At 47.2% G+C, this 13,463-nt stretch overlaps 1 protein-coding gene across 1 annotated transcript in view; it reads left to right on the forward strand.

Moving 5' to 3' along the window:
- Positions 1-867: 867 nt before the first annotated feature.
- Positions 868-13,463, forward strand: part of LOC147710895 (alkaline phosphatase, tissue-nonspecific isozyme-like) — a 380,338-nt gene continuing 367,742 nt past the window's right edge. Inside the window, exon 1 of the mRNA XM_086921666.1 lies at positions 868-961. The gene's annotated coding sequence lies outside the window, so the exon portion shown is untranslated. The remainder of the gene's footprint in view (positions 962-13,463) is intronic.

The raw sequence follows: 13,463 nt of genomic DNA on the forward strand, positions 1-13,463 counted from the left end.
CTTATACTCGTGCTTGTTTACATTCAGTGCGATCTTCGCTTGTTTCTGGTACTGCCTTCTTCTGGGTCTTCTGCAATTCTGCCCTCTTCGGGGTCTTCTGCAGGACTGCCCTCTTCGGGGTCTTCTGCAATTCTGCCCTCTTCGGGGTCTTCTGCAGGACTGCCCTCTTGGGGTCTTCTGCAATTCTGCACTCTTCAGTTTGTCCTCACCGTTGTCTTTATTTGTCTTTTGCATTTGCTTGTGCTTGTTTCATCATACTTCTTATATTTGCCAGTGCTTGTTTTCTTGCACCACTTGCATTTGCTTAGGCTAGTTTGCTTGCCTCTTGTTTTGTTTGCCAATGCTTGTTTGGTCTTTGCTAATGCTTGCTTTGCATTTACCAATGCGTGCTTGCTTGCGGCTTGCGTTTCACTCTCGCCGTTGCTTGTGCTAGTTTGTCGCCATACTCTTGCATTGGCTCGTGCTTGTTTGTCCTTTTCACTCTTGTTTTTGCCAATGCTTGTTTGCTTGTTTCTTGCCTTTGCCGATGCTTGCCAGGCATTTACCAATGCTTGATTACTTGTCTCTTGTCTTCACCAATGCTTGTTTGGTCATTGCCAATGTTTGTTTGGTCTTCGCCACTACTTGTGGTGCATTTACCAATGCTTGTTTGCTTGTTCATTGCTTTTGCCAGTGCTTGTTTTGCAGGTATCAATGCTTGTTTTGCATGTACCAGTGTTTATTTCTTAATGGCTTACACTGCCTGACCTCAAAATGGCCGCCTATAATTTCCCCATGGAATCTGTCCTTATGGCTGCCTGACTTCAAGATGGCCGCCATCACTGAACTCTCAATTAACACAAGACTTCCCCTCTGTTTATTCTAACCAGGGCCGATTCAAACAGGACGCACCGGCAGCCGGTCTCAGAGGCAGCAATACTTCTCCAGGTCTCCACACCCTTTCCAGCGCTGCCACGTTCAGGTGAGGTCGGGGTGGGCTCCCGCCTTGCTTCTCTGGGTCACGCGCTTACTCGGCGACAGCTTGCCAAGTCTCACGCATCGGGGGTGAGATCCCGATGTAAGCGCCGAGTGGCGCTTAAACTCAGTCTTCTTTGGCGCTCGATAGCGCTGATCAGTGGGGCTTTTCTGGGGCACCAGGCAGCATCAGGGGCGCTCCTTCGTCAATTGGAGCGACAGGCAGAGTCGGGGTGGGCTCCAGACCTCTCCTCATGCAGCGCGTGCCAACTTGCACGCATCAGGGGTGAGTCGCGTTTTTGGCGCGACCAGGCACACCTCTTCCAAACGCCCCAGCGCTTACTGCTTTCGCTCCCTCTGGGCTCTACACAGTTGCCGGACTGTGGAGCAGGGGCAGCTACCGCTGGCCTCTGGATCTGGGCGGCGGCCTCGTTTTTCACGACAGCATTTTCCTCTTCTCTTTACGCTGCCCGGGACAGGACACTCCTTCAGGGTTATGTGGGTGGGGCCTACACCAATCCCACCCTCGTCGCCAGTTGTCGTGTCGTGGCAGTAATGATGACAGACAAATGCTTATATTTATGAGAGCTTTATTCTGTGCTTCTGCTTGTGTCCCTGTCCCTACTCTAACTGCCTCTTTCCTGTCTCTGCTCCTCCTCTTCCTCTGGTCCCCTAGCTCCGCCCACTCCCAGCTACAGAATGCATCACAATATTACACCTCTCATGCTGAATGGTCAGATTTCCCTCTGTTATTGTAATATAGGGTCCTTCAAATCCATTAGTTAAGGTCCCAATAGGCTCAAATCCTTTCACGGGAAGTGTGGTCCAGAAATAAATCTACAAAAGACATGGGACAGCTGTCTAAATAGTTCTGAAAGAGCTAGACCTTCTACCGCTATCTAGACTGGGCCGTAATCAGGGGAGGTGGTTGCTTACCGCGGGTCTTCCTAAGCTGTCGAAAGCGTCGGCAGGAGAGGCAGAGCGGCAGACGCTTCTCCATTTAAATAAGCGTGCCACGCGTGCCTGCAGCCGCTAAATGCTAGTGTATTCTGGTCTTACAGCAACAGAAGACAGACTCGGTGATCTGGCGATGAGAGGTGGACCTCCTTCCCGTCCCCCTTCACCCCTATACATTTTAACCCGGCCTTTCCACCGGCTCTCGTGGAGGGCCCCTTTGATGGGTGGAGAACGGGAGGTTGCCACGCGCTCACACACTTGTTTCATGGTTATGAGCCGCTCACCTTCCATAATTGCATGCGTGATATGCGGTGTTACCGTCCGAGCGTTACCGGCATGCCCAAATGCTACACTGGGCGTTGTCACCGGAGGTGCGGGATGCAGCGACAAGGCCTCCCACAGATTTCGAATCCTTTATCACCCGCGCAACATCCATGAGGGGGGTGATCTCATTCCTCTTGTGCCTTCTACTTGCCACGGCTATCTCGCCTCGCCCTAGATACATGAGTTTGTGGGAAGAGCACCTGGGACGGGATGTCTCCGACGAGGAGTGAACTCACCTCTGGCGTGACTTACACAGATTTAACCATTCCATCGACCTCAGGGAGGCCCATATGAAAACGATGCTGGACTGGTATCTTTACCCAGCCCGGTTGAAAAAGATTTTTCCCTCTGCGTCGGATAGATGTTGGCGAGGATGTGGTCTCTTGGGGGATTTTCTCCATATTTGGTGGGACTGCCCTGTCATTCGCCCCTACTGGGAGGAGATACTGTCCCAGATCAAGGAAGTACTGGGCTACCCGATTCCTGACTCGATAGGCTTCGTTCTCTTGGGTCTCCGTGATCCGCTCCTGGAGCATCAGACTAGAGCAGATAAGCAAATCCTTTGGCTCTGCATGGGTGCGGCCAAGTTGACCTTGGCGACGGCTTGGAAAAAGAAGGAGGCCCCTGCACTTTCCCTCTGGTAGGCAAGGTTGTGGAAACTGCTGAGTATGGAACGTATGGCGGATATTTTCAGAGGAGATTTCAAAAACGTCATCTTTAGATGGGGCCCACTAGTTCGCCTCCTTTCTCGAGGCTTACCGTCGGCGGTCTGCCCGCCCACTCTACGTGCACTCCATTTGTTTCAAGTGTGAGAGAATGTTCGGATGTGTGCCTGTTACTTGGCTGCCACCACTGGGGGGTGGGGGGTTGGAGGGTTGAAGGAGTTTGGGGGGGGAGTTTTGTTCTATCTATCTCTATGGGGGGTGGGTCTTTGTGTTTAACCTCGCTGCACTGTTCTTCTTATGGCCAAGAAACAAGGAGGCGCAAATTAGACTGATCGAATGAGCCCCTGGCTTGGATGGCTTTTGCCTGGCGCCACTGTGAACCGAAGCCTTTCTAAGGACTTCCCGTTGGGGACAACATTGTTGGCTGGCGAACTTTAAGAATCATCCTCGCTAGGGTGGCCAATCTTTAGCAATATTAACGCTCCTTGGCCATGTAGAGTGAGCTCCTGCGAGGGCTCTTGTCGCATTTATTGTGTTTCTATCTTTCTCTTACTTCTTTTTCTCTTGCTTCTTGTACTTTCAATAAAAATATATTTAACAAAAAAAAAGATAGTGTGTATTTTCAAAGGTAATTTTAGAAAGACAAATGCCCAGACAGTTCTGCATTTAGCTTGTGTTTATTATAAATGTCTAACATTTTTGGCAAATTAAGGGAAGGGATAGCTGAATCGGGTCAAATGTTCCCATAGTATTAAAATACATGTATTGGTAACGAAAAGCATAGCAAAGTCAGTTGAAATATTCCCATGGTAATAAAATAAATACATTAGTAATGTACACCTGTGCCAGGATAAAGGATGGTCCTCAGTGAAACGTAAAGGGGCCTGTGGACAGTTTTTTCGGGCTCACAGTAAGGGTTTGCTTAATGTTCCTTGATGCATCGTGTATGGCTAATGCTTTTGTGGTAGCATAAATGATTACAGGTCCATACTGATAATATTTGACAACATATTGAAATAAGAGAAATATAAATATTAGAACATCTTTACATTTTTTGTTCATCTGTGTTAGACCTGCAGGGGAGATAGAGCATAGAAAGGCATTTCACATATATAGTAACAATGCTGTAAAGGTATTGTTAGCATAAGCAAGCTAACTGTGCATAGCGTACATCATGTTCATTCAGACCATCCTGGATGGTATCAAGGAGGGTCATCCAATTACTTTCTCTAAGGTTGAGGATCTGGGCCACATTACCACCTCTGGGGCCCAAGGTTACTTTTTCAAGGACCACCCATTTGAAATCATCTAATTTGTGATGAGCTGTCTTGCAATGTTCGACCAAAGGAGCGCCCTCTACTTCGCACCTAATTCTGCTGTGATGTTGTAGGATGCGAGCTTTTATCTTTTGTTGTGTTTGTCCTACGTATGCCAAACCACAAGGACATACGATGCAGTAAATTTCACAGCTCGTGTTGCAATTCGTGAAATACTTAAGGTTTACTTTGTGGTGTCTGTAAGTGAATTGTTTTGTTTGTATAGTCGTTTCACCGGCCTTGCAGTGGCCACACTTAAAATGGCCTGTTGTAGCTGGTAGGTTCCATATTAATCTCAAGGATGGTGGTTCAGGGGTACCCAAGAAAGAGCAGACCACATGGTCTCTGATGCTTTTAGCTTTTTTGAACGCATGCATTGGGGGATCATGTTGATTAATGTCATCCGCAACCAGTGTCCAGTGTTTATTGATGATTTTACGGATATTGTTACTTTGTGTGCAAAATGTCGTTACACAGATCATCCTCTCTTGGTTCTCGCCGGCCTTCTCTTGGTTAGTTAGCAGGGTCTCACGGGGGCTATACCATGCCCTTTTCTGCGCTTTTTTGATAAGTCTGAGAGGGTAGCCTCTCTCAAGGAGTCTACGGCTAAGATCTTCTGATTCATTAAAGTAGTCCATTCTCTTGGTGCAATTACGGCGTATTCTCAAAAACTGGCCTACAGGTAGGTTGTCTCTGAGTGCCCTCGGGTGATGACTGTTATATTGTAGTAGAGAGTTGCGTTCTGCTGGTTTTCGGTATAGGGTGGTGGAGAGTTGATTGTCTTCATGGAAGATGGTAATATCCAGAAAATCTACCTTGCTGTCATCTGATTGGAGGGTAAACTGAATGTCTGGGCTCTGCTGGTTCAACCAGTGGTGGAACGTATCCAATTCAGTCTTTGTCCCTGTCCACAGCATGAGCACATCATCGATGTACCGTCGCCACCAAATGACCTGGTCTCGGTGCGGGTTGTTGGTAGTGAGAACATATTTCTGTTCGAAGTCGTCCATGTAGATAATGGCCAAGTCCAGCGCGAGGGCTTCCCCCATCGCGACGCCCTTTGTTTGGAGGTAGAAACATCCTTGAAAGATAAAGAAATTCTTGGTCATGGCGATGGTCGAGAGTGAAATAATGAATTCTGTGGGCACAGCCATCGGTGCAGGTCGTACTCTTTAGATGACTCTCAGGGCTTCAATCTGGGGGATACTAGTGTACAGAGAGAGTATATCACATGTCACTAGCAATTGAGTAGTGGGATCAAATTCTAAGCCATCTACCAGATTAATCGTCTGTACAGTGTCTTGCAAATATGTGACTGTATCCTCTGCAATTGGTTTTAGGAATACGTCGATATATTTACAGAGTGTTTCAGGATTAAACCGCAACCTGAGACAATGGGTCACCCAGGAGGTTCTTGCATGTTCTTATGGATCTTTGGTAAAGTGTACATGGTTGGTAGCCGTGGATCGCTCTGGTTCAAGTACCTGAATTTGTGTTCACTCACAAATCCTTGTTCTCTGCCTTTCTTTGTAAGGATGAGAATCTCCTCTGCTAGTTCCTTGGTTGGATCCTTGCGCAATTTCATGTAACTCACCCCATCTCCAAGTTGTTTTAGGATCTTCTCTTTATACTTGTCAATGTCCTGCACCACAATCGCTCCCTTTGTCAGCGGGTTTAATCACAATCTCCTTATTAGTTCGCAATGCGATGAGTGCTCTTCGTTCTTGGCCGGTGACATTGAGCTTGGTATGTTTATGTGCTTCCAGCGTTTTATTCACATCTTTCAAGACTGTATGTTCATAGGCAAGAATTTGATTAGTCATAGTGCTAGCCGGGGGGGCGAAAGTGGAGGGTATTCTGAGCCCGGTATTGGATGTCCTACTTATCTGAGGGGCATCTCTGAAGAAATATCGAAGTCTGATTTTTCGAAAAAACTTCATTAGCTCAGTTTTAATGCCAAATAGATTGGGATGTGCTGTAGGGACAAAAGATAAACCCTTGCTCAGGATCCTTGTCTCATCTTCCTTCAGAGACTAAGATGATAAGTTAACCACTGGGCACAATCTTGCCGCTACCATCTGTAGACCTTCCTGCGTGTTGCTATCTCCCCATGACTTTCCGTTGGGAAATGTACCTGTTTCTGTGCTCTCCCTCATACACTGTCCCAGTTGGGTTTGGGGGTATTCTGTCCTTGTGATGTGCCTCTCTTCCTAAAAAAGGAGGGTAAGGACCTTGTGGTTAGTTCCAATTGGTTTGGTATCTGTAGCCTTGGTTTAATCCTCCTTGATCAGTATCGCTGTCTGTACTGTATAACGAGTGTGAGAATGTGGTGACATTTCTACGGCCCCGGTATCCTCCTCTGCCTCTTCCTGTGAAACGGCCTTGATTGTCTTGCTTGTAGTAATCTTCGTTAAGATATGGATATGTGTTTTTCTTTTCATAGAATCTTATGTCCTTTGCTAATTTCTCAAGTTTCTTCTGTTGTGCATTTGTTTCAAAGTCATTCAAAGTTTTCCCTGGGTGGTCTACGGCTTCCTTAGCATTCTTTAGTGATGTGTCACCAGATATCTCTGATCTTAGGCTTGCGATTTCTTGTAGAAGGACTTGTACCTGCTCTGCAGCCGTTTCTACTCCCAACACCATCCAGTGCCGGGAGCAATGCCAGCAGAGATTTTACCTATTACGATTTAGTCTTGCTTTGGCCCAAATATTGGTGTACCAACCCTCTAATGTGTATTCTGTGAAAGACCTGATACCATGCCCATGCAATTCAATAGTGACCCAATCGCAACTGCATATCGTCTTTATTTGTGAGTTGTATAAAGAACAGAGAACACGGCAAGTGAAACCTCAAGTGAGGAATTTAAATATTAGGAAATGTAAAGAGGCACTGGAGTATTTGCAGTTCATCCGAACCGATGAGGTATGCACAATTATTTATAGATTCATTGCATTCGTGGTTAAACATAGAAGAGTAGTTGGGAAATAGAGGATACCTAATGGAGGGTTCTTTAATCCATAGTCTCCCTCCCCACTAGCAGCCTGGAACAGGGATATTTGCTTTATTTGTTTCTACTTGCCACTCTTACAAATCCATGCACTTCATTACAGTGCTCTGAGAATCGGACTCTTGTAGATGAATAAGGCTATACTTTCTTGTCCAGCACGAAGTAGTGGTCAAAGGCACCTTGGCAGGAGGGCTCCTCGGCTAGCAGGGGACACCCCTGGCCATTGAGGGTGGCCATCAGCAGCAGGGCTCCCAGCAGTGGCCAGCAGCAGCCACCGCCAATCTCGGAGGAGAAGCAAGCCGGGATACCAGTGTAGTCCGTGAAAGAGGAGTGGGGCAGGGAAAGTACACAGAAGGCGTGCAGGGAGGTACACAAGCCGGCAGGGAAGACAACTGAGGGAAACAACCAGGGGAATGGGAGTATTCTCCGTTCACCACGGGTGAACACCATCCCTTGCTCTCCCCCTTGTTTTCCAACAAGACAACTGAGGGCCCCCGAAGGAAGACTGGTTTGCAACAAGAAAGAAGGATGAGGCACCGAGGAGTCCGGGAGTCTCCAGATGTGCAGGGGTCAGGGAAGGAGGCCGGGCGCTCATTACTTGTCTCTAGCCTCACTCACTCCTTCTCTCCTTCCTTCCGCCTTATGAGTGGTGTTATTTCCTCTGAGGCACACACACTCTCTGAACTCTACTGGAGGCAGCCCGTGGTGATAAGAACAAATCCGGGGTCCAGTCTGCCCAGAGACTAACCCTTTCTAGCACAAGCACTGGATTCAGGCGGCTCCTACGAGGGAGGCTGCAGCTGCCTGTTGCCTTCCTTTACTGCACTAAGCCTTCCAAAGTCCTAGCGTGCAGCTGCAGGAGCCCACCACGTTTTAAAAAAAAACATGGAGCTTGACGTTGCGACGCTGCTGCGACGCTGCTGGGTGGAGTTAGTGATTCTACACCACACGTGATCGGAGAGGTGGGGGTGTGACTTTCCTTATTGACATGCAGCCTCAGAACTTCAGGGATGAAGCCTGAAATGCCTGAGGATGCCTTTACGAGCGACGTCATTTGGGGAGTACCTTTACCACTGAAAGTCAGGGCTTTGATGAGCTGATGACCTCACAGGCCCAATGGCTGAGGGATCATCGGCCCAGCAAAGTGTAACTGAGGAGGCTGGTGAATCAAATGTGCCTGCCTGACACCGACCTGTGACTGCTGCCGGACCCACACTGAGTGACACGACAATTCCTTTAACAGAAAACACAGAGGGCGCCGCCCCTACGCCCTAAGGAAAGAACCGCCACTGCAGATTGAACGCCTCTTGTGTGCATTTGCTCAAAATCTGACATGGATCTGTTGTACATCCCTTATCTAACGCAAGTCGGGAATGGTGCACACAATAAAAAATTAGCTATCTATCGCGCCAATTATTTTCAATTCTATTAAGGACACGGAGGAGAGGATTATGCTTCTCTTTCATTTTAATGCTACACACAGCAGCCAATGAAATCTTTTGTATATTAAAACAAAAACTACATTTCCCATGATGCAAAACACCACATCACTTCCTGTAACAGTCCATAAGACCTAGGCAATACCGTATATCCTCCTCTTTCTTTGCCTCGAACATAAGTCCATAAGTTCTTGAAATCCAACATAAACATCCTCCAACATGGAAGAACAGCCAACTGGAAATAATTCCTTTAACTGGAAACATACTCAGTCCATCTTCTTCTCAGAACCTGGAAGAATGAGAAAAAAATGCCCGTAAAATCTGCAAACACCGACTATAAACATGGGAGGGCAAGCTATTACACTGCCACTCACAGTGCTGGACACACTCTTGATGGCATTTGTTCCAATCTCACAACCCTCTCCACGTCCTCCCCGTTACCTCAAATTTGGACCGATCATTATTTTATCCCGTTTGATATTACGATACCTCTTCCTACCCTACCCAGCACTAGGCGTACCTCAGTCCCATTTACAGTTAACTGGAAGAAGGTGACCGAACGCATAAAGCTGGAGTCCAAACCACTACCCCCATCCCCTATAATAACTGGAGATGTTGAAACTGACTCCTGCAACTTCCACATCTGGATGAACCAAATTGTCTCGGCCAATACCGAGTCCAAAAATCATCAGGAAAAAGGTCCAAAGAAGAAAAAACCCAATGCCCCCTGGTTCACTCAGACCTTAGCCGATAGTCACCTTCTATGTCGGAAATTAGAAAGACACTGGAGACAAACATACAACACAGTCTCTAGAACATGTTATGTACAACAGAGGAAATTATACCTTGCTGACATAAAAACAGCAAAAAAGGAATATTTCACTAAGCTCATAACAGAAGCCCACCAAAACCAAAAAACTATCTTTACTATAGTTAAGTCCTTCACCCATCCGAAAGCCCTCACCACTGAAATACCCCCCTCAGAGAGCTTATGCAACCAAATTGCAGACTTCTTTGTTGACAAAATCGTCAACATCCAGAAAGATTTTCCTCCCCCTCCGACAAATCCCTTAGAGGTAACAGTTAACTACCCTCCTCTCTCCAGTTTTAAATCTGTCTCCCTGCAACAAACTGGCAAGGCAATTCGGGCCTGTAAATCAGGAGCGCCCACTGACTCCTGTCCCCCTATCATTTTACATCACCTGATAGAGGCAGTTAACCCATACATTAATGCCATTATTAATGAATCCCTCGATTCCGGACTTGTTCCTGATGACTGGAAGAAGGCCACCGTAAAACCCTTGTTGAAAAAGCAGAACAAATCGCCAACGGACCTGACCAACATGCGCCCCATCTCCTTACTTCCTGTCCCTGGCAAAATCACGGAGCATTTAGTACATGAGGAGCTTAAAACATTTGCAGAGGCTCATAACATCTTGTACCCTCAACAATCGGGTTTTCGCTCCGGTCACTCCACCGAAACAGCTCTGATCGAACTTGCTGACTCCATCAAATTCCTGCAGGATGAGGGCAAGCAAGCTGTCCTCATCCTGCTCGACCTCACAGCAGCGTTCGACACTATCTCGCATGCCATCTTAATAAATAGAATGCGAGAGATTGGCGTGACAGACACAGCCTTGGCCTGGATTTCATCTTTTCTATCTAATAGGTCCCAGACTGTGTCCCTCGGTCCCTATCTATCCTGCGAAAAATCCATTACATCTGGAGTGCCCCAGGGGTCTATATTAAGTCCTCTATTTTTTAACATCTATATGGCACCCCTCCTAGCTGTGATAGAATCACATGGGATTCTTGTCACGTCTTATGCTGACGACACTCAATTGGTCGTCACCATTGACAAACAGTGGACTGACGCAGACCTTCGGTTCAAAAACTGTCTCTCTGATGTTTTCAAATGGCTAAATACCAACCACCTAAGATGCAACAGCGCCAAGACAGAAATCATCCCACTGGGTAAAAATCTGGCTTTTTGTCCGAAAGACTGGTGGCCCTTAGGATCGGAAGCCCCTCCCAGCGCAGTACCATCAGCCCGGAACCTAGGCGTGCAATCCGATTCATCCCTCTCCTTCGATGACCACGTTAGGATTACTGCCGGTCACTGTTTTGGACAAATAAAATCTCTGAAGAAATTATTTGATTTCCTTCCAATTGCAGCTAGAAAGTCAGTCGCGGTAGCCCTCATTCTTTCCCGACTTGACTACTACAATGGTCTTATGGCCGGAGTGAAAAAATCTACCCTCAGAAAGCTGCAGAGCATACAACATGCAGCAGCCAGGCTGGTTTTACAACTCCCTAGAAGGTCATCTGCGTCTGCAGCACTAAATTCGCTGCACTGGCTGCCGTTGCATAAAAGAATCCTCTTTAAACTGCTCCTTACAGTTTTCAAAACCATTCAAAATACAGGACCCCACTACTTTGCAAATCGCTTCACGCGCTATAATCCCCCGCGTTGCTTGAGATCCTCCGGGACAAATCTTGTCACAATCCCCAGATACAAATACAAGACCAAAGGTGGGAAATCTTTCACTGTTCTGGCAGCCAGGGCTTGGAACAACCTGCCTGCCAACCTTAGACTTATAGAAAACGAGAACAGTTTCAGAGGACTTCTCAAGACATGGGTCTACCAACAATCAGACTCCTCTGTTTTGGCTGCCATTTAGTTTCATTCTTTCATCACACTCCACTTTTTCAGTTATCCTCCGCAGCTTGCTCAGCGCCATGATGCTCCCTTGGGAGCGAACGTCTGCGCTTTACAAATACACATAAATATCAAATATCAAATATCAAATTACAATGCATGTTATACAATCGGGTGGGATAATCCTCACCTCCGTGTCCTTAATAGAATTGAAAATTCTTGGTGCGATAGCTAGCAAATTTTTTATTCTAAAACAGGACCGGAGGCTTCGTATTATGCTAGTTTAACACTCTTGAAATACTACAGAGGAAAAATCACCAACCGGTTTATAATAAAACTGTTTAAACGTTGATTCTGAGGACCCATCTGCCGAACGCATAATGTCCTGAACAGTACGTCCTAACATAAAGCTCTTAGAGGACATGGCGCCACGAACCGAATGCGCCCCAAACACCTGGGTATTAATACCCACCTCTTGCATAACATATTTCAACCACCTGGCTATCGTAGCCGCTGTAACAGGTTTGAATGGTTTCTGCAAAGCAATTAATAACTGCATAACACCTGAAGGTCGAAAAGACCTTGTACACGCCTCGTAAGCTTTAAGGCATTGCACCACACACAGTTTTGCATTACTTGGAAAAGCATGGTAATCAACACAGTTAGACATCGTCTTAGTCCTGGCAGTAGTATTAAAAGAAACTCCCTCCGGAGTAAACACTCTACCTGTAATATCCAAGGCTCTGACGTCCGATGACCGTCGACATGCAGCAAGACGTAACAACATAGCCAACTTGGCAGAAAGTTGTTTCCCGGATAACAGATCATTCTGGGGCCAACTATTGAACAGCGACAAAACTAAAGAAACATCCCATAGTGAAGTATATTTGGGTTTGGGCGGATTCGCTACCCTGGTAGAAGGGGCCCAGGCTTGATCGATAAAGGCTGAAGCCTGTTCCGAAAATTCTGGCATTTGCCAATGTTTCCGGAAAGTCTCCAGGCCATCAGAGACAGCTGCCCCGACTGTACCATCGGGTGCATCTCTCCATGAGGGCCCTGGCTTATCATCGGTGATTCCGGGATCTTCCTGGGAAGGTCGCAACTCACTTCCAGGAGACTTGGAAACCAAGGCTGTGATTTCCAGAGGGGAGTCACTAAAATCACCTCTGCCCTCTGACGCTCTATCCGTGAGTACACTCGAGGAATCAATATGAATGGGGGAAACGCGTAATTCAGGGACTGGGACCAGTCCTGCGTGAAAGCATCCCTCGCCAGAGCCAACGGGTCCGGTCTCCAGCTGAAGAACTGTGACATCTGCCGATTCAACCTGGAAGCAAAAAGGTCGATCTGGCAAGACCCCCAAATCACTTGTAACCATTGAACCACTCACGGTTGGAGTTACCAATTGCTGTAGTCCCTGAGGTGGCGCGAATACCAGTCCGCCACCAAATTCAACTGACCCGGGATGTACTCGGCTATGACCGATATCTGACAACTTAGGCAATAGTGCCAGAAGTCTTTCGCTACCTCTACTAACATGGAGGATCTTGTACCTCCCAGTGTGTTGATGTAACGCACCGGCGAAATGTTGTCCATCCTGAGAAGGATGCAACATGACACTTTCTTTGGTGACAGAGTCTTGATCGCTAATGAGCCGGTGAGAAGCTCTAAGCAATTTATATGAAGATCTAACTCCTGTAGGGACCATCCCCCTGATGTGGAAATATTGCCGCAACGGGCACCCCAGCCCCAACAGCTGGCGTCGGACTCGATGACTATTTCTGGAATCGAGCCGAAAATGGCTCGACCGTTCCAAGCCTCCACATGGACTAGCCACCACTGAAGCTCCTGACGGGTCTCCGAGGACAGCGGAACCAGATCCGTGTAAGAGAGACCCTTCTGTAGGTGCTGAATCTTCAATCTCTGAAGGGCCCGATAATGAAGAGGACCCGGGAAGATCGCCTGAATGGATGACGCCAGAAGACCCACTATCCTGGCAATAGCTCTCAATGAGACAGTCTGTTTGGACAGCAGGGCACGTAATTCCTTTTGTATGTCGCGCATTTCGATCTGGGAAGACTCAGTTGAGCCAAGCGCGAGTCTATCACAAAACCCAGAAAATCTATTGTTTGGGTTGGACA

This window comes from Lissotriton vulgaris, chromosome 5, assembly GCF_964263255.1.
Source record: "Lissotriton vulgaris chromosome 5, aLisVul1.2, whole genome shotgun sequence".
NCBI lineage: Eukaryota > Metazoa > Chordata > Amphibia > Caudata > Salamandridae > Lissotriton > Lissotriton vulgaris.